The sequence below is a fragment of the Myotis daubentonii genome, chromosome 7, assembly GCF_963259705.1.
Source record: "Myotis daubentonii chromosome 7, mMyoDau2.1, whole genome shotgun sequence".
NCBI classification, from domain to species: Eukaryota; Metazoa; Chordata; class Mammalia; order Chiroptera; family Vespertilionidae; genus Myotis; species Myotis daubentonii.
The window spans coordinates 40,475,890-40,497,251 of NC_081846.1; the positions used below are offsets into that span (position 1 = coordinate 40,475,890).

The 21,362-nt window shown below is 38.2% G+C and overlaps 1 protein-coding gene across 4 annotated transcripts in view; it reads left to right on the plus strand.

Annotated features, from left to right (window-relative positions):
• Positions 1–21,362, plus strand: part of ZNF385B (zinc finger protein 385B) — a 375,335-nt gene that overhangs the window by 271,360 nt on the left and 82,613 nt on the right. Inside the window, exon 1 of one of the 4 annotated variants that reach the window (XM_059703942.1) lies at positions 9,893–9,981. The exons of the other annotated variants lie outside the window; for them this stretch is intronic. The gene's annotated coding sequence lies outside the window, so the exon portion shown is untranslated. Of the gene's footprint in view, positions 1–9,892; positions 9,982–21,362 lie in introns of those variants that run through there. 4 annotated transcript variants of the gene reach the window in all.

Genomic DNA, 21,362 nt, shown 5'->3' on the forward strand with positions numbered 1-21,362 from the left:
TGATACATACATAGTCATAAAAAAACAACAACAAGAAGGCCAGGTATTGTTTTAGAATTCCAGATATCACAAAATTCTGTGCCAGAATGTGGAATCAGTGTGGCTCCTATCCCACCCCTTTTTCTTTCTGCCCAGCTCAGTCCTGTACTACAGGAGTGTGGTCCATGCCCCACTGGAAAGCTCCAGCTACATTTCCTGAAAACAGCCATCCAGAGGCCACTCCCTGGCCCATGCAGGTGTTGTCAACCTTAGTGGGACAGATCTGGAAAAGAGACCTTTGCAGACCCTTGAGGTGCTTCTGGGGCTATAAAGACATGGACACATGGAATCCTATTACCCAGAATGTGATCTAGAAGTTGGGGAGGGAGAGCATAGACTCCGTGTAGGTCTATTCCTTTGACCTGCAGACTGATGAGAAGCCTGAGTAGAGAGGGTTGTATCTAAGAGTGATAATGCAAGCAGGAGATGACCTAGATTTATTCTAGAAGTTATACCCCAGTTAAACTCTTAGTAAATACCTGTGAGGGTGTAGCATCAGCAAGGACTGTCTAATATTGTATTTTTTTTTTAAAAAAAAACAAAACCATTCAAATAAACCTTAAATGTTGTACATACATCTTTCCTAACTAACCTCTTAATTGTTTATACTCAAGATCATGTGATCTCTGTTCTGTGATATTCTGGGAAGCAGTTTAAACTAGTGACTATAAGCACATTCTTTCAAGTTAAAACAGGGTTCTGAGTTGTTCGTTTAATGGCTGTGAAGCACTGGACAGGGTGCTTCATCTGCTGAGTAGATGTAATAAAATCTTCTTCTAGAGCTGTAGTGAAAGTACAGGAGGTTAAAGTCTTTAACAGGCTTAGCTCAAGTAAATGCTCACTAGATCACAGTGCTGTCTGTCATCATCATCATAATCGCTGTCATTATTTTTACAGCTGTTATTGTCTGTAACTATTGCAATGACCTTGGGCAAGTCATGTAACCTCTCAGAACCTCAATTTCTTCATCCATAAAATGAGGTCTTTGGAGCAGAGGATAACTAAGGTTCTGTCCACATAAGAGTAGGGACTTTTTGGAGTTCCTTCTTTTTCAGTTTACATTAAACCTGAACTTGACCTCCAGGCTATGTTATAAATTTTTAGTAGAAGTTAGCCACTATTCCTCTGCTATCATGATGTGTTTTATTTTAGACAAGACTGATATTGAATCATCTGAATCTTTTGTAAAAACTGAAAAACTCAGGGTTACATCTGCAGTTTATAAAGCAAGTATTTGCTTTACAGAAAGATTCACTGTAGGTGTTCTTTATTCCCTGGCTCTTCTTGTACATTAAAAATCAAATTTGATTTACAGAAAGATATTCAGTTTGCATACAATTTTCAGAAACATATGCAGAGATTTTTAATCTCTTTGAATCACAGAATCCTTTGAGAAATGATTACATCTGATTCCATTATCCCCCAAATGAGCATTTGTTTGGGGGCTTTGTTTTTGTTTAGGCTTTATGCCAGAAGCATTTAAATTAGGATCTTCGACCCCTTTTCTCAAACAATTGCATGCAGATATTTGCCAGCCTCATGTTGACAGCTAATCCTCCTCCTATCCGGTGTTTTCATGTCATCTCTTTGGAGCTGGGATGACTTGCAGGAGTGCTATGATGCTGTTGGGACACGGGGCAGGCAGAGAGTTCAGGAATGATGGATTCTCTTGACTGGACGTGATTCAAAAGTTTTGATCCCCTACGTGCTCCAACGAAAGTTTGGCTGACATCTCTACAAGAGAGTTGTCAGCTGAAGAGCAGAGAAGTGGCCTGTCAGACTCAGAATGTCCCATTTGCCAAGTCTCACATGAGAAAAGTGAAGACAGCCCCATGTGGAAAGAAGACCTGCTTTCTGAAAGATTTATTATATAAGGGTCATGTTGCACAACATGTGCTAGGTCCAGTAGACTCAACTCCTCCTTGATTCATTCATGTTTCATAAGAAATCTAATTCATCTCTTTAAAAAGGAAGCAGTAGGTGGGGTTAGAATAAATGAAGGACCTTACATGGATGACAGACAACCTGAGTCTTATTGGCATTAGGCCTTGGTTCTATAACCTGATATTGAACTTTTGTCATAAATAGCCTGATGCAATATTATGAAGAAATCTCGAAGGTTTGCACACTTAAAGACTTTATATATTAAGGGGATGTCTGAATCTCCATGTCCTAACCTGTCAGAATAGAACATTCTTGATGAGTTGGAAATAACACTAAGAAATCCATTTTTGGTTTCAAGTTATTTTAAGATATGCTATCTTATCATAGACTTCACAGTGTGTCCTTGAAACTCATGCTGTTTACACAGGGATATTAAAGGTACAATGAGATTTGGTATTTGATTTAGATTTTCCTCATGATTTCCCACATGATACAGAACTGCTTCATGAAGTCACTTGCTGCTAAGCATCTCAGACCTTTATTTGGCAGCAATGAGAAAAACAACTACTTAAAAATGTTTGGAAGCAGAATATGCATATTTAGAAGTAGCTGACATCTGATAACGTAATTTTTTTAAATATGCTACATATGGTGCAAGAGATTCTTTACCAGGGTAAAGACAGTCCCTTCTCTGAGCAAGGGTGCATAGCATAGCGGTTAAAGGATGGCATCTAGGGCCAGACAACATGCCTTTGAATCAGCTCTGCCACTTACCTGTTTTGTGACCTTGAGCAAGATAATCTCTGTGTGTCCTGTTTCCTCATCTACAAAATGCAGAAAAGAGCAAGTTTCCCTTACTGTGTTAATTTGAAAACTGAGTACATTAATATATTCGAAAAGTGCTTAGAACAGTGTTGACATAAAATAAATGTTATGTGTTAGCCATTGTTATACAGATGAGTAAAGATAACCAATAAAATCTACATTAGCATTAGAAGGCTCAAAAAATAAGTTGGTTTATCCTTAGTTTAGGATAAGGCTTCACACTGAGTGTATTCTTATCTCTGTCTCGAGAAAGTTCTAACCTAACAAGGACAGCTGCCATTCCTTCTGCTCCTCTATATCAAGTGTGCATAGCAGTGGGTCCCGTAACATCTGTGGGCTGAGGATCCTCATGTACCTATAAATGGAAATGTGCACCAAGGATTTGGTAGATTCAATAAACACCATGTTTCACACATACCCAACATACGCTTGCCAAATGTATGTCAGCCCTCCTATGATAATGAAATATCTTTATTTTAAATGGTACCAACTGCAGGACAGCATTGTATGTAATCAGTGAATACAAAGGGCGGGTGGGGGAGGGAAGCAGTAATAACACATGAGGAGTTCTTCCAACCACTTAATCTTTAAAAAGTGTCTTCATACTTGAAAAGGCTGAGGAAGTATAGTTATTCATTCATTCATTTAAAGTACATATTGAGAGCTACCATAGGCCTGGCTTTGTTCAAGAAGCTGGGAATACAGCACCTGAAATATAGAAGATCCCTGTCATTGTGGAGGTGATGTTCTCCTCGCCCATATTACTTCTCTGTCTGTGCCCATAATCCACACTAAGTTTTATGTCTTAATATTAGTCGCAGATTGTTTCAGATATCTTATTTTTGTTCTCCAAATAGATAGTTACCTGCATAAGGACCAGGGATCCTTGTTTTCTGTTTACCATAATGTTGAGTACAGTGCTGGGGGTCAGGGAGCAAAAGTAACAGTCTTTTTCACAGATAATGTCTTCTTTATGGACTTGCCTACTTTAAATAAGTAGATTTGTAAAAACCTAAATTGCTTATTCTAGTGAGAGGAGACAGTGAACAATTTAACAAAACAAGATACTTTTAGAGACAGGTAAGTGGAGTAAATTAAACAGAGCAATGTAATAGAGGAAAGGCCTTGCCGAAGGCCTCAACTGAGCTGAGACAAAAATGAATTGGGGAAAGAGTTTCATGCTGAGGAAACAGCAAAGGCAAAAGCCTTGGCAAGAATGAATTTGACATGGTTGGGAAAGATAATGGAAGCTTAGATGTTGGTGGGGGATGGGAGACAAGGGGGTGGGGGTGATGGCTAGAAAGTGAGGCTCTGGAAGTAACAGGGACTTAATCATGTGTTAACTGTTGGCCATGGTAAGATTTTTTTCAGAGTGCAGTGTGAAGCCATTAGGCACTGAAGTAACTTGATAAGATTTGTATTTTTAAACTGCTTGGCTGTTGTGTGGAGAACCAAGTGTAGGGGCATATAAGTGCTCCCAGAAAGATCTGTTGAGAGCCATTAGCTGTTAGATGTTGCTGGCTTAGACTAAAATGTGGCAAAGACATGGAGAGAAGCAGAAAGACGTGGAATATATATTGGAGGTAGAGACAACAGGACTTTCTAATCTGAATGTAGGTGGTAAGCAAAAGGAGGAACCAAGGAATCACATATTTTATGGCCTCTGTCAAGTCCTGCCTTCCCAGTGAAACTGTCTCCAGCCATTCTAACCCACTATTGTCTCTCCTTTTGATGCAGCCGTTGTTTTTTTAGTTCACAGTACGTGCAAGGCACAGTTCTAAGTGCTTATGATACATTAATGAGCGAAGATCCTTGCTATCATGGAGGTTATGTTCTCCTTGTCCATATTACTTCTCTATCTGTGCCCATAATCCACACTAAGTTTTCTGTCTTAGTATTAATCACAAATGGTTTCTGATATCTTATTTTTATTCTCCAAATAGATAGTTACCTTCATAAGGACCAGGAATCCCTGTTTTCTGTTTACCATAATGTTGAGTACAGTGCTGGAGGTTGGGGGCAAAAGTAACAGTCTTTTTTCCACAGATAACTTCTTCTTTATGGGCTTGCCTACTTTAAATAAGTACATTTGTGAAATTCTAAAAGTGCAATTCAGATCATTGCAAAGGCAATCATTTTTCCATTAAAAAATAATTATTTACTCACTCAAGAGTTACTTTAAAACAACAGACTTCCCTAATGAATGTAATTAAAAGTTTATTAACAGGTCATTATGTATTTGTCAGGGGATATGGGTAAAGGAACTGAAGTTAGAGTATCAGTCATCATAGTCAATTTAAAATTATCCAGAAGGCAGACAAAGGAGCTGAAATTTAGAATTGTAAGTAAAAAGAAAACAAGTTCTGATTTCTAAAAATTTAAACATATAGACAATTTCATAGAGGGCTTTTATTTTCTAAATTTACAACTTGTAAATGACAATTTAAATTCATTTTTTAACCAGATCACATTCATCCTAACAATGAAAAGTAATCATTGGAATACACAAGAAAATTGGCTTCTGGTTATGGCTTTTGGAGTATGTCTTAAAGTACATAGGAGAATTGAAAAGTCATGCTTTTATGCTTTGCTAAGAAGATGGAACCTCTTCACAAACATTGATAGGATATTGATTCCTTTTCCAGACCCCATGTAATGTCAGCATCGAGGTGCTATTGCTAGTGTAATGTTCTATCTGATACACCTCTTTTGTGGTTTAAGCTTTTAAGAACTTCCCCCAGTAATCCAATGACCATTTATGATTTTGTTTTTATGGAAAATGCTACTGAGTTCTAGAATGCTAACTTTAACCCCAAGGTTAGGAACATACCCCATTTATAAGGGCTCTTATTAAACTTGTTTATTTAATTCTCATAAACCACTCACTCTTTGAAGACCATCATGTTATTAATGGAAAAGAAAACTTTTAATCAGGTAGTATGCAGCGGCACAGTTCTTATAATAAGAGTGTACATGTTGTTCCCTTTAACTCATTCGTCTCTCAACACATTCATTAAGTGTTTACTCTGAGTAAGGCACTAGGCAAACAGCAATAAATCAAGTCTGATCTCTAACCCAGAGGAGCTTAACCATTTGTACGCCATAAGCATCTATAGACGCAAGCTGCAGACCTTTTTCAATTAAATTCAATATACTGTGGCAGTTAACTGGTTAAAGCTTCTTGGGGGTGGGGAGTTAGAAACACATACCCAAACAGAATGTCCTAATTAATGCATAAATTAAATGCATTGTGGGTTCAGAGGAGAACAAGATACTTCTGATGGAAATGGGAAGACTTCCTGGGAGAGATGACATTTAAAGTGCTACTTGAAAATGGAGAGAATTTGAAAGGGGACAGAAAGGAAGGGCATCCTGGCAAGCATGCACAAAGTGATAGAATTAAGAAAATGTGTATGTGCAAGAACCTGCCGGTGCTTCATACAGTGAACAGGTCTACAAGGCACTACCTAAGGAGCCCAAGACAGAAAAGTAAGATTTGGTCCTTGTCCTTAAGGGATAATTCAGTTTATCATGTTTTAGAAAGTGTGAGCGAGAAAATAGTTTTCAGTTAAGTTTGAGGAGGGTGATAGTGAAATAAAGTGTTAGAAGTGTAGTCTATGGCGATGGCTTTGGTGATAGTGATTGCAATATTTATTATTCCCTAAATCTTTCAATGTTCTCTGCATTTTAGTTAGAATTTAAATGTATTCATTCCTTCAGGTCTCCTCATTAGATATGGTTACTATTTTATTCCTACCTGTCAGCTGAGAAAACTGGGGCTTAACAAGTCAATTCATTTAATGCTGTCCAGATGGTAAGTAGCGGAGTGGGGATCTGAACAGGTGTATTGGATTTCAGAATCTATAAGTCACTAAGGGAAGTCATCAGAGACATTTGAGTAGTAAAATGATTGAGTCAAGCTATTTTTATTAAGAATTCATTTGACTACAGGGGGGAATACAGTGATTAAAAGATTATGCTAGTGAACAGCTAATGAAAACCTAAATAAAGGAAATGGTAATGGGTATGAAAAGGGGAAGGAGGTGAAAGATGTCATAAAGATAACTAACTTGATTCAGGGACAAGGAAGAGGGAGAAGTCAAATACTGCTTCAAGATTTAGAGTCTGTGTAACTGGGAGACTCCTGGTTCCAGGCAGTGGAAAAAGGACCACAGGGGAGGAATGTCTCTTGGGGCTGGGATGACTAGTGTAATTTTGTACAAATTGAAGTGTAGGTGCTAATGGGATACATGTGGGATGGGTACAGCAGGTGGTTGGAAATACAAAAGTTGAACTTGGAAAAGAGGTCATTTACATATGGAGTCATATTCTATCAATGGTTTCAAGGTCAAGCAGGATTTATAACGAACTTCAAAACTATAGTACTATTAGGCTGGAGAAATCAGAAGCCAGGTCACTGGATTTATTAAGTGAAATGATAGTAAAAAGTGACAAAGAAAGTATAACCTATTTTAAAAGGAATTAAAAGGTAAGGGAAAAAAGAGAGTTGTTGGAAGACAAAGAAGCTAACAGGAATGAGATGTCTTCTTTGTTTTCCTTCAAAATGGAATGATTGAAGAAAGATGATGACTGATGGAGTAAAATCTTGGAATTGTTGGGCCTTGTGATGAGTTTGACAAATGGGGGATGTCTAGTGCCTCTTTCCAATTCATCCAGACCTTTTCCATTTTTTTGAGGACCACTTACATGGCACTTCTCTGCTCTGCCTTATCTCTCCTGTAGTTTCCCCATAAAGGCTAAATGTCCCTCACCCCATTCTCCTACTGCTCTTACTATATGAATGACAATAGACCAGTGGTTCTCAAACACCAGTGTGCTTCAAGCCACCTAGAAGGCTTGTTAAAACATAGATTGTTGGGTCCCACCCGTAGAGTTTGTGATTCTGAAGGTTTGGGATGGAATTTTGCTACTGGTCTGGGGACCACACTTTCATACAATTGAACTAAGCTAAGCTTCTATGAAAGGTATAAATAAAGGGTTTGGGGGTTTGAGAATGGACTAGTGTGCCAGACCTGAAAATGTTCTAGAAAAAATACTCTGAAAAGAAAAGAAAAAAAGGAATGTTTTGCCTAGCTCCATGAAAGAAAAATACCTCAAAGGAAGCATCAACATAAACCCTACTGAATGAAGAGTTTTCTTAAAAGAGTACTATCATAGTTATAGATTTTTAAAAAATAAAATAAAAAATTGAGAACCACAGCAGTGACTATAATTTTATTTTAATCATGAAGAACTAAATAAATATTAGGTAAGAAGTGCACAATTGTTATTTTGGGGGAAATTAAGTATAGCGCTAACATGCTATGTCCCATTTAGAATGCTATTTTGTTATAACAACTGCGATCATTGGCCCTGGAGATATGCCCCTTTTTCTAAGAGCTGGTTTTATAATTACCATTTTGATTGCTGCATCTAATTATTCCCTTAGGTTTACCTGTCCCTGATAGTTACCGTGCATATCTGACATAAACAGATATACCAAATTGCTGAATTTGTGTGGGTGTAATTAATTCTGTATGTCACTAAAGTGTTGGCTGTGGTTAGCAAATGTGCTAAGTTGCACAAAGGTGTAAAATTCTTCCTGACATTTGCAAACATCAGTCATTTCAAGTTTTGTTTTTTTTTAATTTAGTCAGATGCCCACTAAGTTAACTCATCAGTATCAATGACAGTAAGCTTAGCATAAGCAAAGCAGTCAGTCATAGCCCCCGGCCCAGGTGTAACATGGATATATCAGAAGCCCTATTCTGATCACGTGGTCAGATGTCACTAAGCTGGAGACTGAAATTATGTAGTTGCATATATAAGTAAATGGTGTATCATTTAGTTCCAAGCCTGCACAACTGCTACTTTCACCATGATTATTCCCTATATAACTGAAATTAGGTTTTTTAATTGAAATGCCGAGACATCCCCATTAATCAAATTATCAAATTAAACATCCAATTATCTGCTTTTTAAAATATGCTGTGAATCTTTATTTAAAACCTAAAAATCCACAGGAAAGGAAACAAATTCTTCATGCCTAACAGTATGCAAATTATTCTGGATTAACAATACAAATAAAGTCCATAGTTTGAGAACACATTTCTTTTTGAATTAAAAACCATTTTAAGATAAAGATTTAGTTGCCTGCCTAGAAAAGAAAAAAAAAGTCCCCTAAATGATACCAAAAAAATCCAAATTGTTAAAATACATAAATATTTTTGAGAGAATTGAATGGCTTTTCTGGGAAAGAGAAGTGGGTATTAGCTAGATTTCATTCTTACTCTGGCAAAGTGGTAGTTTCTGGGAGATAATCAGAAAAATTACCTGAAAGAAAGTGACTTGCCAGTCTTTTAGGATATATTTGGTTCAGAGTTGTGGGGCCCTAGTCTGCCCTCTCCCTGGAATCAAGTTGCAAACACCATCCTCAATAGTAATTAGAGCTAAGCGGCAATTAGAGGACCTATGATTTGTTCAGATGCACTGCCTGTCGCTGTTTCCTAGCACCACATTTCACAGGAGCACCAGGTTGAAATCATGGAATTATTTAGCTCTCAATGTAATACCTCATAAAGTACTCAAATGCAGAAGTGACCACGGACATACCTTAAAAATGAAGGTAAGCTTTGCAAATTGATTAGCATTTACACCTCAGGGAACTTTTTCATGACAAAATTGTAAAACAATTAAAATCAATTTCAGAAGAAGAAGAAAAAATATCAGAATTAGAGCAAACAGAATTTGCTAATTTCACAACTTCCTTGCCCAATATCATCTTGGTTTTCCAAACTTGTTTTTACTCAGATTGTATTATTGGGTCACTTTGCTGAATATAATGAAGATGCGACTGCTTTCCCACATTTCCTCTGTCTTTATGAACTACTATGGTTTCGTTTTCTTTTGAAGATTGTCTCTGAATAACTACTAGGTAAAAATGAGGTTCACGTTTAATCCAAGTACTTAGAACCCTCCCTCTCTTTTCTCCTCTCTTCAGGAAGTATAATTAAAGTGATGAATGTGCGTGTTCAAGAATGGACATTCAGACTGACAGAATAGTGGCTGGTAGCCTATAATAATATTGAGTGACGTGGGCTGTTTGCACTCCTGTCACGTGATTTTTATGATAGGCAAGTTTCAAGTTTTTAAGCTTCCATCTAGTTCAAGTCAAAACTCAATGACTTCATGTTTATTTAGACCCTTGGGCATAGAAATCTCTCTGGAAACCAGGTAAGTTTAACTCCTCAAGAGGGAGTATTGTCTGTTACGCAGATAGAGGTATTTTGTTTGTATGCAATAGGTATTTATGAAATTCTAGTTTCTATTTTTATATTATCACTTTAGTTTTCTCCTAGCTAAAATATCCTTTTTCTTTCAGTTTTGCCATTTTTTAAACATGACTAGATATTACTGTTAGGAAAGAGCTTAGAAACTCTTGGCACTAGGAAGATGTTTTTATCTCGTAGTCCCTAGTGGGATTTCAGGTGGTTTGGAAAAGATTGAAAGAGCATCAGCTTCTTTTATTCTACTCATTGGTGGATTAGAAGGGTAAACACAGAGGGTTCCGTGTATTCTGGCAAATAATGAATAGATGAAAGCCCATGCAAGGTCCTAGAGAATGTGATGCGGGAACTCTTAGCAGACACTGTTGCTCAGTGTGGTTACCATTCGAATTTTTGTATGTTTGCTTAGTCGTGGAATTGTATTTTCTTTATTAGAAAAACATGGGGTGATAGTAAGCCATGTAATAGTTTAGAAGTGGACTTAATATATGGAAAGTACCTGTGCTCCCCAATGAAAAGTTGTAGTATTTTTTCTCTTTTTAAAAAATAATTCTTTATTATTGGAATTAATACATATGTCCCCTTTTGTCCCCCAATGACTCTCTCCAGTCCTTCCCCACCCCCCACTCCCACTCCCACTCCCACCCCAGCCCCAGGCCCTCACCACCCCTTTGTCTGTGGCCATGAGCCATGCATATATGCATACAACGTCCTTGGTTGATTACTTCCCACCCATCCACCCTCCCCTATTTATACAACTCAGGCCAGTGATGACAAATTTCAATAAAAATATACCATTACATTCTATGGTGGATTTAAATGTTTGAAACTGACGTGACTACTTGAGACATTACCAGAGATATGGCCTTAACTGTTTTCTCTTGTCACAGGGACAAACTTATTCTGATATTATCAAAATCGTACTATTAATCTTTTGATTTATAGATGCAAATACTGAAAACAAAATTAATATAATACAGCTTTCAAAGCAAGGTAAATGACCAATTGTGAGTGCTTTCTAGTTCACTGCCAGTATTATGGCGAGAGAGACAGAGACCCAGACAAAAAGTTGAAACAGACAGACAGGCAAACACACAAAAAGAGATAAAAAAAAGACAGAGATAGAATTGCCACAGACTGGAGAGAGATGAGAGAGGCCAAAAAGGCAAACAGGTGAGATGGAGAACTCCTGAGACAGGTATAGGACAGAGACAGAGAAAGGGAGTGTTAAAGAAAAAATACACAGTCACAAGTCAATCAACGTTTGGAAATGGAGATTATACAATTTTGGAACTTTGGATACTCTTTTTGGACTGTAAGTGGAAATACACTTTGTCAAATTAAATACATTGAGTACAAGGTCCTTTCTTATGAATTGTTTATTCTCCATTTGTGTCCTTTAAAACAAAGAGCTTAAAAGGCTGTTTGAAGTTCAAAAGAGACCAAGAGTCAAAATAAATGTTTGTCTAGAAAATGTTTCCATTTTTTTTGTTGCCTTATAAAGCAAATCACTGAAAAGGAAAGTGATGGGTACTATGATTAAATTCTCTATTTTCCATGTGGCTCGTTATTAAAATACCATTGTCTTTGATGTTTGGGGATCATTGGGCGAGTGAGGGGTCATTTTGGAAGCCCAAAGGAAATTCCACAGAAGAAAAACTGGTACAAAATCAGTATAATGGTACAAGGATAAACATGATACACAGGGACAGGGACAGTCATTTATGATGAATCACTTCCAATGCAGAAAATCCTTGTGCATTCTTCAGAGGGCCTTATCTGATGCTGTACTGCCTATCACTCGTGCCCCAGAAGCTGCCTGCGTGACTGAAACAAGTAGCATCAATTTCTAGGCTGTCAGGACAATGGCAGAATTCCAGGAAGGCAGGCCCGGGATTGGCCATTCTGTTCAATACCCACTAAAGACGCTATGGAGTACAAGCATCCCCTGGGTCACAGGACACTCTGTTTCTCAGGATAAGGGTGATATTACATTGTCTCCCAGGCGTCCCTCTGTTTGAAGGCGTTAGATGTCCTGCCTCACTAGATTGTTCCTGCTCATACAGTTTTTGTTTGGCAATCCTTCATTCTATACAGATTTCACACACACACACACACACACACACACACACACACACACACACACACACAAAGATAAAAGGGAAGGAGATTATTTTGGGAGTGACCTGTTAGGAAATTCCAAATAAGGAATCAGTGCTAATTCTAGTCCACTCTGCAAAAGTTAGCCAAACTGACCACTCCCCCTTCCCTCTCCAAACCCCCCTCACCTCTCCCTCATCCTAACTCCTCTGTTTCTCTGTCACTTACACTCTCTGCTCACCCCATCCCTGGCATGGCTGGATTGGTCACCTCACACCAGTTTTCCACCGGGTTGCATGGTGGCTCTCATGCTGCTTGCACAGCAGCCCTGCCGGGTGGGTGTCATCTCTCTGCTCCTGGGTGAAAATAGTCTCCTGACCCATGGAGGACCAAGAGTGTCTTCTTCTGCGACGGTCACCGTGATTATAATACCCCACTAGAATTTGGTGGCTATGGCATATACTTACAAAAAGAAAAGAAGTGTTACAACACAATTTTTACCATTTCTATTTATTCTTGAATGGTGCTTTCTATTTAGAAGTTTATTACTTTTTTTAAAACATGGGCAACAGCTTTTGAATTGTTTGGTTAATATTTAAGCTAGGGAAATCTCTTTTCTCTATGAAGTTGGGAGTAAAGAGCACTGGCAGAACAAATATTAACTCTGTTTCTTTACGTTGAGCAAGATTCTGGGGGAAAATATCTTTTTAAAAGGACCATTAAGTAAACCACTGTAACTTTTCTTTTTCCTTTTTGGTTCTTAAATGCAAATAGCCTAGACACTGAATGCAAGAACTAAAATCCTCTGAAACTAGGGGGCAAAATTTTTCATGTCCTAGAGCCGATGAGCTGACCTCCTGAGTTGCTGAATGCAGCCCCTATAGCAAAGCCCTTTGTGAGAGCTGCACAGGAGAGGCCTAAAGGCAGCCAGGGGCCTCCAAGGCCCTCCAGCTTCCATCTGCTCCAAGGAAGGTCAGTTGCCATTGCTTTAAAAAAAAGAAAGTGTCTGATGGGCTTATTTTGCTTAGTGATCTCACTTATATGTGGAGTCAAATGAACAGAATAAACTGATAAACAAAATTGGCCCAGCGAAATGGAAGCATGGATCAGAGTGATGAACTTCATAGGTAACGGGAGGGGACAGGGTATGAGCAGAAAGAGATTAACCAAAAAACCGTATATGCATATATGCATAACCCATGGACCATGGACACAGACAATAGTGTGGTGAAGGCCTGGGGAGGCATTGGGAGTGGGTAGGAGGTGACCAATGTGGGGAGTGAGGAGTGGGATATCTGTAATATTTTCAACAACAAAGATAATAAAAGAAATGTGTCTTTTGCAGATAGCATTTTGCTTGCAGTTTTGATAGAAGCTCAGTGTAAAAGCCACCAACGGAAATGTGAGTGTGCATCCTACTATGAGGCTATTTGAATTAGTTATATTGATCCACACAGTATGGTTAAAAGTGTAGTGGGAATATTAGAAGAATTATTTAAAGTGAGATGCTGCAATCAATCTTCAGCCATTCTATAATAAGGAAAGAAATGTTGCCTCTTGACCGCTGGGGCTTTTCTCTTTCATTTAATTTCTTTCTTTTATTAATCATATTATAAAAATATTAAAATTAAAATCTCATTTGAAAATAAATACTTCTAAATTTCAGACAAAATATAAATAGAGCCAAGCCAGTGTGTCTCAGTAGTTGAGTGTCGATCTATAAAACTGCAGGTTATGATTGGGTTTGATTCCCAGTCAGGGCACATGCCCAAGTTGCCAGCTGGATCCCTAGTAAGGGGTGTGCAGGAGGCAGCCAATCAACAATTCTCTCTCATCATTGATGTTTCTACCTCCTTCTCCCTCTCTGAAATCAATGTATATATCAGACCAAACACCAGTCTACTTAAATTTTTTAAAAAGATAACTATAATATATCATTCTTACATACCTTTGATGTTATAGACAAGTGTCCCTGAGCAAGAAATTCTAGGTTTGATTCTATCATGTTGCTGGTGGAAATAGGCTTCTTTCACAGAATCACAAGAAAAGCATTTTGGGGACCCACTCATAGGAAGATGAGGTGCAGTTGTAAGATTTATTGGAGTGGAAACATAGTACTGCCCCGGGTGCCCTGTGTCTCATCCATGACCCGATGACTCAGCTCTGTCTCACTATGGAGCCATAAGCCCACACTTGTCCTCACCTCACTCGGAAGGACAAGGGCCCAGAGATGCAGAACTTCTCTGGGTCTCATTTTTCCATCTGCATGTCCTCTGCCAGGGCTGCACAAAGAGAGTGGTCTCAACAGAAGAACTTTTTTATTATTATTATTAGTTAAGGTATTACAAATGTGTCCTCATCCCCCCCCATTAACCCCCCCCCCCCCCCCGCACACTCATGCTCCCATCCCCCTGTTGTCCGTGTCCATTGGTTTGGCTTATATACATGTATACAAGTCCTTCGGTTGATCTCTTCCGCTTACCCCCCCCCCCCCCACTTTCCTTCTGGGGATTGATAGCCTGATCGCTGTTTCTCAGTCTTTGGGTCTGTTCCTTTTCATCAGTCTATGTTGTTCTCTATAATCCACAATTGAGTGAGATCATGTGGTATTTTTCCTTCATTGACTGGCTTATTTCACTTAGCATAATGCTCTCCAGTTCCATCCATGACGTTGCAAATGGTAAGAGTTCCTTCCTTTTTAGAGTGCCGGGAGCCGGTCCATCCTTGCTGTTTCAAGGGACCTGGCATATATGGCATATGGTTCTTAATATGTTTGCTCACCTTCTTGGCGCTGTGTTTTAACCAAGGTCACCTCTCTGAGAAAGGTTGAATCCCCAGGTAGGGATTTTCCCCTGAAGTTAGGGAGGGAATAAAACCCCTCAACTAAGTGCCAGGCGGGTAATTAATCCCTTTAACTACGAACAATCATGCTTAAACTACATAATCTTTTCTCCCTGGAATGGAGATAAGAAACGCCCTAACTTTTGTAATAGAGATTGATAGGATTGAATCAACTGGTATAAATACAGTTGTAACAAGACAGAAACACTCAGAACTCAGAACTTAGAACAGAATCAAGAAGACAGAACCTACACGGAGCCTAGAGACAGAAGAACTTTGCTGGAGAGAGCATGCCGGAGGATCCTGGAGAGGGACTGGCCTCGGAGCCTAGAGACAGAGCCTAGCGGGAGAACATGGCAAGGGATCCTGGACTGAACCTGACTACAGAGATTGGCAGGAGAACCTGACTGGAACCTGGACACTGAACCTGACTGGAGAGCCTGGACAGAACCTGGCTGGAGAACCTAGCGAGGGAACATGGCTACAGAACCTCGCTGGAGATCCTAAGCAGAACCTCTCTGGAGATCCAGACCAGAACTTGGCTGGAGATCCTGGCTAGGCTGCTGATCAACTGAACACTGTCTCCGTGTCCTTCCTTCTTCGCCGACTCCGTCTACGCCTTTGGGAACCCCTGGACCTGCTGGGGTTGGACCCCGGCATTAGAGCAGCATAGTATTCCATCGTGTAGATGTACCACAGTTTTCTAATCCACTCATCTGCTGATGGGCACTTAGGCTGTTTCCAAATCTTAGCTATGGTGAATTGTGCTGCTATGAACATAGGGGTGCATATATCCTTTCTCAACAGAAGAACTTTTGTTAAGCTTTAATTATATATCCTTGGGTTTGGGAAGGAGTAAGCTCTATCCAATCTCTCTCCTGGCTTTTCCTGGGCTTGTGCTGGAGCCTCCCACTAACCAGTCTCTTTTCTGGATCTTCTGTGTTTCATGTCCCTTACCCAATCCAATCCTTCCCTCAGGCTAGACTCCGCCCCTTTATGCCACCATATTGCCTTCTACTGCACATGCCTTAAAGTTTTGCCTTGTCATCTGGTTTCTACTCCATATGCGCTTATCTCCCCCTGCACCATCTTGGTTTCTACTGGGCATGTGCCCAGCAGAGGAATTTCCCCTTTATTGTTTATTCCTTCCCCACATAGTTGGGGTGAGTGGACCAGTTATCCTCCAGGAATATTGGGAACCTAGTCGTTCCTCCCTACACAGGGGGGTCGGAGTGGAAGGAAGTTGTTAATCCCCTTGTCAGGGAATTGGCTAGCAGCCCCTGGGGTGTCTGGCTGCTCTAGCTTCTTAATCTGGTTTAATGTCTGATTCCATTTGCTTTCCTCCTTTATTAATATTAACTAACTATCTACCCCAACAGACAGAGATACCAAACTGGGTTAAGTGCTCCAAAATACACTTTTCTTACATAAAATGAAGGGTAAATTCCTAAATTATGTTCGCCTATAAAATTTTATGAAGTATAATTCTTCTAGAAGTATTCAGTGGTTTGGGAAACATAGCTGTTGCTTTTCCTAAGAAAGCCTGTATTTTTAGGAAGATTTCTTAAAAAAATAGTCCTAGTTCTACGCTGCCATTAGGTCCCTAGCATGCTGTACGGGAGGCTTCAGACTTCAGAAAAGTGTCTCGATGCCACAGACAGGAATCACTGGGCACATGTAGCTCAGGACCATCTCCCTGGGTCTTTTTGCCAGAAAGTTTCGTCAGGCTGCTGTGACCTCCCAATCCACTCTCGACCTCAGACAATTTTAGTAAATCCCTGTCTGGAGATAATTTTGGCTTCTTTAAAGGCTTAGTAATTTAGAAACTAAGCACATGACATTCCCTTTTGATAAGTCAGGTGTATTAAAAACCATTTTAAAAGACTTGACAAAGCATTTGCCAGAACCTTGTTTCTTTCTTTTTAGAGTTTCCGTTCTTGTGCGGTCATACTTAATACTATCAGGTTACAAGTGGAAAAGCTATAACAAAGCAAAATATTTTAAATTCAGTTTAAAAGAAGACAAGTGGGCCTGAAGACTTTTTTTTAAAAAAAAACACCAACTATCTTCTTTACTTAAATTCTGAAATTTTCAGATTTTTCAATGTACCTTTAAAAAATCGATTGCAACTGATGAAGTATGTCACATGTTTAACCAAACTATATTTGGTAATATACAGTAAGTAAATCTTACCCACTTTTTTCAAGATTTAAATGTAAGAAACTCAGTGCACCGGCAAAGTATTCCGATATAAATGAATCACCACTTGGCTGTATGCATTTTGCTGCCAGCATTGGAAAAGCTATCCATTGCATCTTAGTGAAAGATTCATCATTTTGTGTACAAGCTGGCATATTACTAAACCCAAAGGACACTGTGGCTTAAAATCTATCATGATGTGGTTTCACTGCTGTTTTTACATATAGCATTTCATTTTTACTTATAAACTTCAGTGTGGTACTCAAAAGGATTTATTTTTAAATGCAGTGTTCTGCCAAGATTCTGCTGCTGGAGCTCTTTGGAGGGAACCCTGACCTATCCCAAGGGAGATGCGGGCACAAAACTGGCAATTGCTAAGATTTTGTAGATTCAGAGTTTTAGACACACATTTTTCTTTTTGACATCACTGAATTCTGTATCAGTCTTCTCTATCCACGTCTGAAATTCAGCGAGGAAGCATCAGCATTAAAGAGAACTTTTATTTACTCACAAATCATTCAGAATTAAAATCAAGCTGGCAGTGGAAAAAAGAACTCAGAAAACACATCCACCTTAAAACTATGCAAACTTGACAGAATTTGGAGATGTTCTTATGGGGAATTTTGCCTATATTTGTCAAAATTGTTTACTAAAAACATGACTTTTCAGAAAATGTTATTGGGGTATAACATATACAAAAGTGCACATATCATAAGTGTAAAGTTGAATGAATGTGCACAAACATACATGCCTGTCTGTGCAACTGGCACTAAGATAAGTAGAAGAAGATTCCCATCACCATAGAAGCCCCTCTAGTCACTCCACCTCCACCCCATCTCATTCTTCCTGCAAGGATAGCCACAGTCCTCACAACATAGATTCATTTTGCCTGATTTTGTACTCCCCATAAATGGTATCACACAGCATGTTGATATGCTCCTTTAGGTCTTTCTCTCAACATTACATTTGCAGAGTCTGTTTGTTGTTGCATGTACTTATACAGGGTGTGGCAAAAATATGTTTACAGTTGTGAGTATGCAGAACAGAGTTTATTCTTGTATTATCATTTATTAATTACTTGGGGCCCAAAGCACGAAATTTGTGCAAGAGTAGGCCTTCCTTCCTCCGGCTGCTGGCACCAGCTTCCCTCTGGCACCTGGGATCCAGGCTTGCTTCCCTCCTGCCTCCGGCAGGCACCCCAGACCTAGGCTGGCTTCCCTCCAGCCCTGGCTTAGTCCGGAAGGACATCAGGCCTTATTAGCATATTACCCTGTTATTATTATAGATTATATTTTCAAAACAAAGAACTATAAACCTACTCTTGTCCCACCCTGTATATCATTTTTTCTCATTGCTATATTTCTCATTGCTATATTTTTCTCATTGCTATATAACAGTCCTATATTATGTGACTGTTTTATTGTGTGACGATACCAAAAACATTTATGTATTATTTTACTGTTGATGGGTTACTTGGCTAATTTCCAGTTTGGGGCTATTGTAAATAGTATTGCTATTGAACATTCAAGTGTATAACATTTCTGTTAGGTATATACTTAGAAGTGAAATTGTTGAGTCAGGTTATGTATAGATTCAGATTTAGTAGATATTGTGGAATAGCTTTTAAAAATGGTAACAGTACTTTAGATAATTCTTGCCAACATTTGATAATCTGTCTTTCTTCATTGTTGCCATTCTTGTGGTATGTAATGTAATCTCATTGTAATTTTAATTCATATATTCCTAATGACTAATTAAGTTAAACATGTTTTTGTATGTTTACAGGCCATTTTAGTACCTACTTTTGTGAAATATCCATTCAAGCCTTTTGCCCAGTTTTCCTATTATATTGCCATTTTCTTATTGACTTGAAGGATTTCTTTATTCTAGATTCAAGCCCTTTGTATATATAATAAATACCATCTCCCACTCTGTGGATGGTCTTTCCATTCCCTTGATAGTATTTTATTCTTACAATTTTATTCTTAATAATAGAGTATGCTTACTAATTTTTATTAGCATCCTTTGTTTCCTATTTAAGAAATCTTTGCCTACTCCAAAGTCACAAAGATGTTCTGATGGATGAGGTTGGACTTAACTACTTTGTGCTTCAGTTTTTCAGTAAAATTTAGGCTAATAATAGTACCTTATTTAATGCTGTAGTGTGAGTATATATGTATATATACTTATATATAGTTATATATACACTTATATGTGTGCATGCATATATACAGTTATGTAACATGTTGAGGATAGTATAAATGTACGCATATGTAATATGCTTAAGGTAGTGCTGGCAAATAGTATACACTTTGAAAATATTATTGTCTGGCCTTTTCAGAAGCAAAACCCTTTATCAGTCACATCCCTATCACATAGTCCCCTCTTACTTGCCATGTTTTATGGCTTCTTGGTGAATTTGTTTTCCTCACATGCAGACTGAAAAAATAATAGCAATAATGAGAGAAAGGGTGAAGGAGATGATGGTTGGAGATTATACTGATACGAGGGAAGGTTACTTAGTATAAGCTGGGAAAGCAATAAAAAGAGAAAACTGTTTGGTAGAAAATCTGAAATGCCACTTATTTACTTTCTTTTAAGAAATCTTTGGTAGTCCTATAATTGACATCATATCTGACTAATAGATATTTATATATTGTTTTTTTTATTTCAGTACTCACTAATGCAGACATATATAATTATGTATAAGAAGAAACTACTTCTGCAGAATATACAATATATACATATTTGATCTGATTCTATAAATGCTTCTCCACATAGACTTTCTGTGATTTTGGCATACTCTCCTTTCTAAGAATGAGGTGTGTTTTTTGTTTGTGTTACGGCATAGAAAGAAGAGCCACTAGGAATCCTCACAGCTATAATCTAAATAGGCCTTCAGAATTATATTTCTAAAGGTCAAAGACTAAGTCAATAATTTCAAGTGTCACCTTGTCCTCAAATGAGGTTTTATTGTGATGGATTGTGACATAATCTGTTGATACAATAAGGCACCTCTTATGTTACAGAGACAGTTGGCTGAAATAATAGTTTTCTTTATGATCATAGCAATGAATTATCTTTCAGATATTATTGATTTCCTAGCTATGATGACTACAACTTGGATTTCACCATCAAAATAAAATTTATGAGAGAGGGTTAATTACATTCTTATGGGAGACTATAAGGACATGTGTCATTTCCATGTTAGATGTTTGATGTATGCATGCCTGTATGTTGTATTTAATTTTCATACAGGGAGTTTGATAAATATATATACATCAACTAGTATAAAAAGCCTTATTATCAAATAAGGTGGAGCCCTATTATTACTTGATTCAGTATGATATATATATATATATATATATATATATATATATATATATATATGATTATATCCTATGCATTCAAACTGAGCTACATAGAGAAGGTATCTCATATCATATTGCCAAATAGTTTAAACAACAAAGGTTGGTCCTGTTTCATGAGAATAGCGATGCAAAGGGTACATTACACCAGCCTTTGTGTTGAAATACCTGCTCATTTTATTTTCAACTTTTTTTTCCCCTCAGTGAGTCTGAGTTTTACAGAAATTAAGCATTTTCTTGTGGGGTGCAATGCATTTTGGCCAAATTTCTGCTTGTATTTCCCAATGACTTTTGGGTATCCCAAGGTGAAGAAAAATGTTTCCCAAAAATAGCTGCAGCAGCAAAATCTGGAATAAGGTGACAAAGTATTGAAAAACTGCAGAAAATGCACTCTGTCCCATTCATTTCCCATTTGCAAAAACTTGCTTTGAAGCAATCAACCTTGGTGAGGCAATATTAAAAGCAGGTTTTAAAAGTAAAAACAGCAAGGTTAAGGTGAGGGAATTGATGAAAAGATAGTTTATATTTATTCAGAAGTACTTTAAAACAATCTGTGTTTAACATGGCAAATTGTCTGTCATTAAAATGCTAATGAAATGGTAAACAGCTGCTAAGTTTTTTATGCTAATGAAGGGTGGCAGTTTAGTAGCTCTCAAGCCTTGAGTTTATTAGCATAGAAATTTGATTGGATAAGGGGATCATTGTACATTCTGACCTTTGTTGATGGAGCAATCTGTTTGTCAAGTTCCATGTTCCATTCTGTTTGATTTTAGTTTGTTAGTACTCTTGCCAGGCCCTCGGGGGCCTTGTATTACATAGT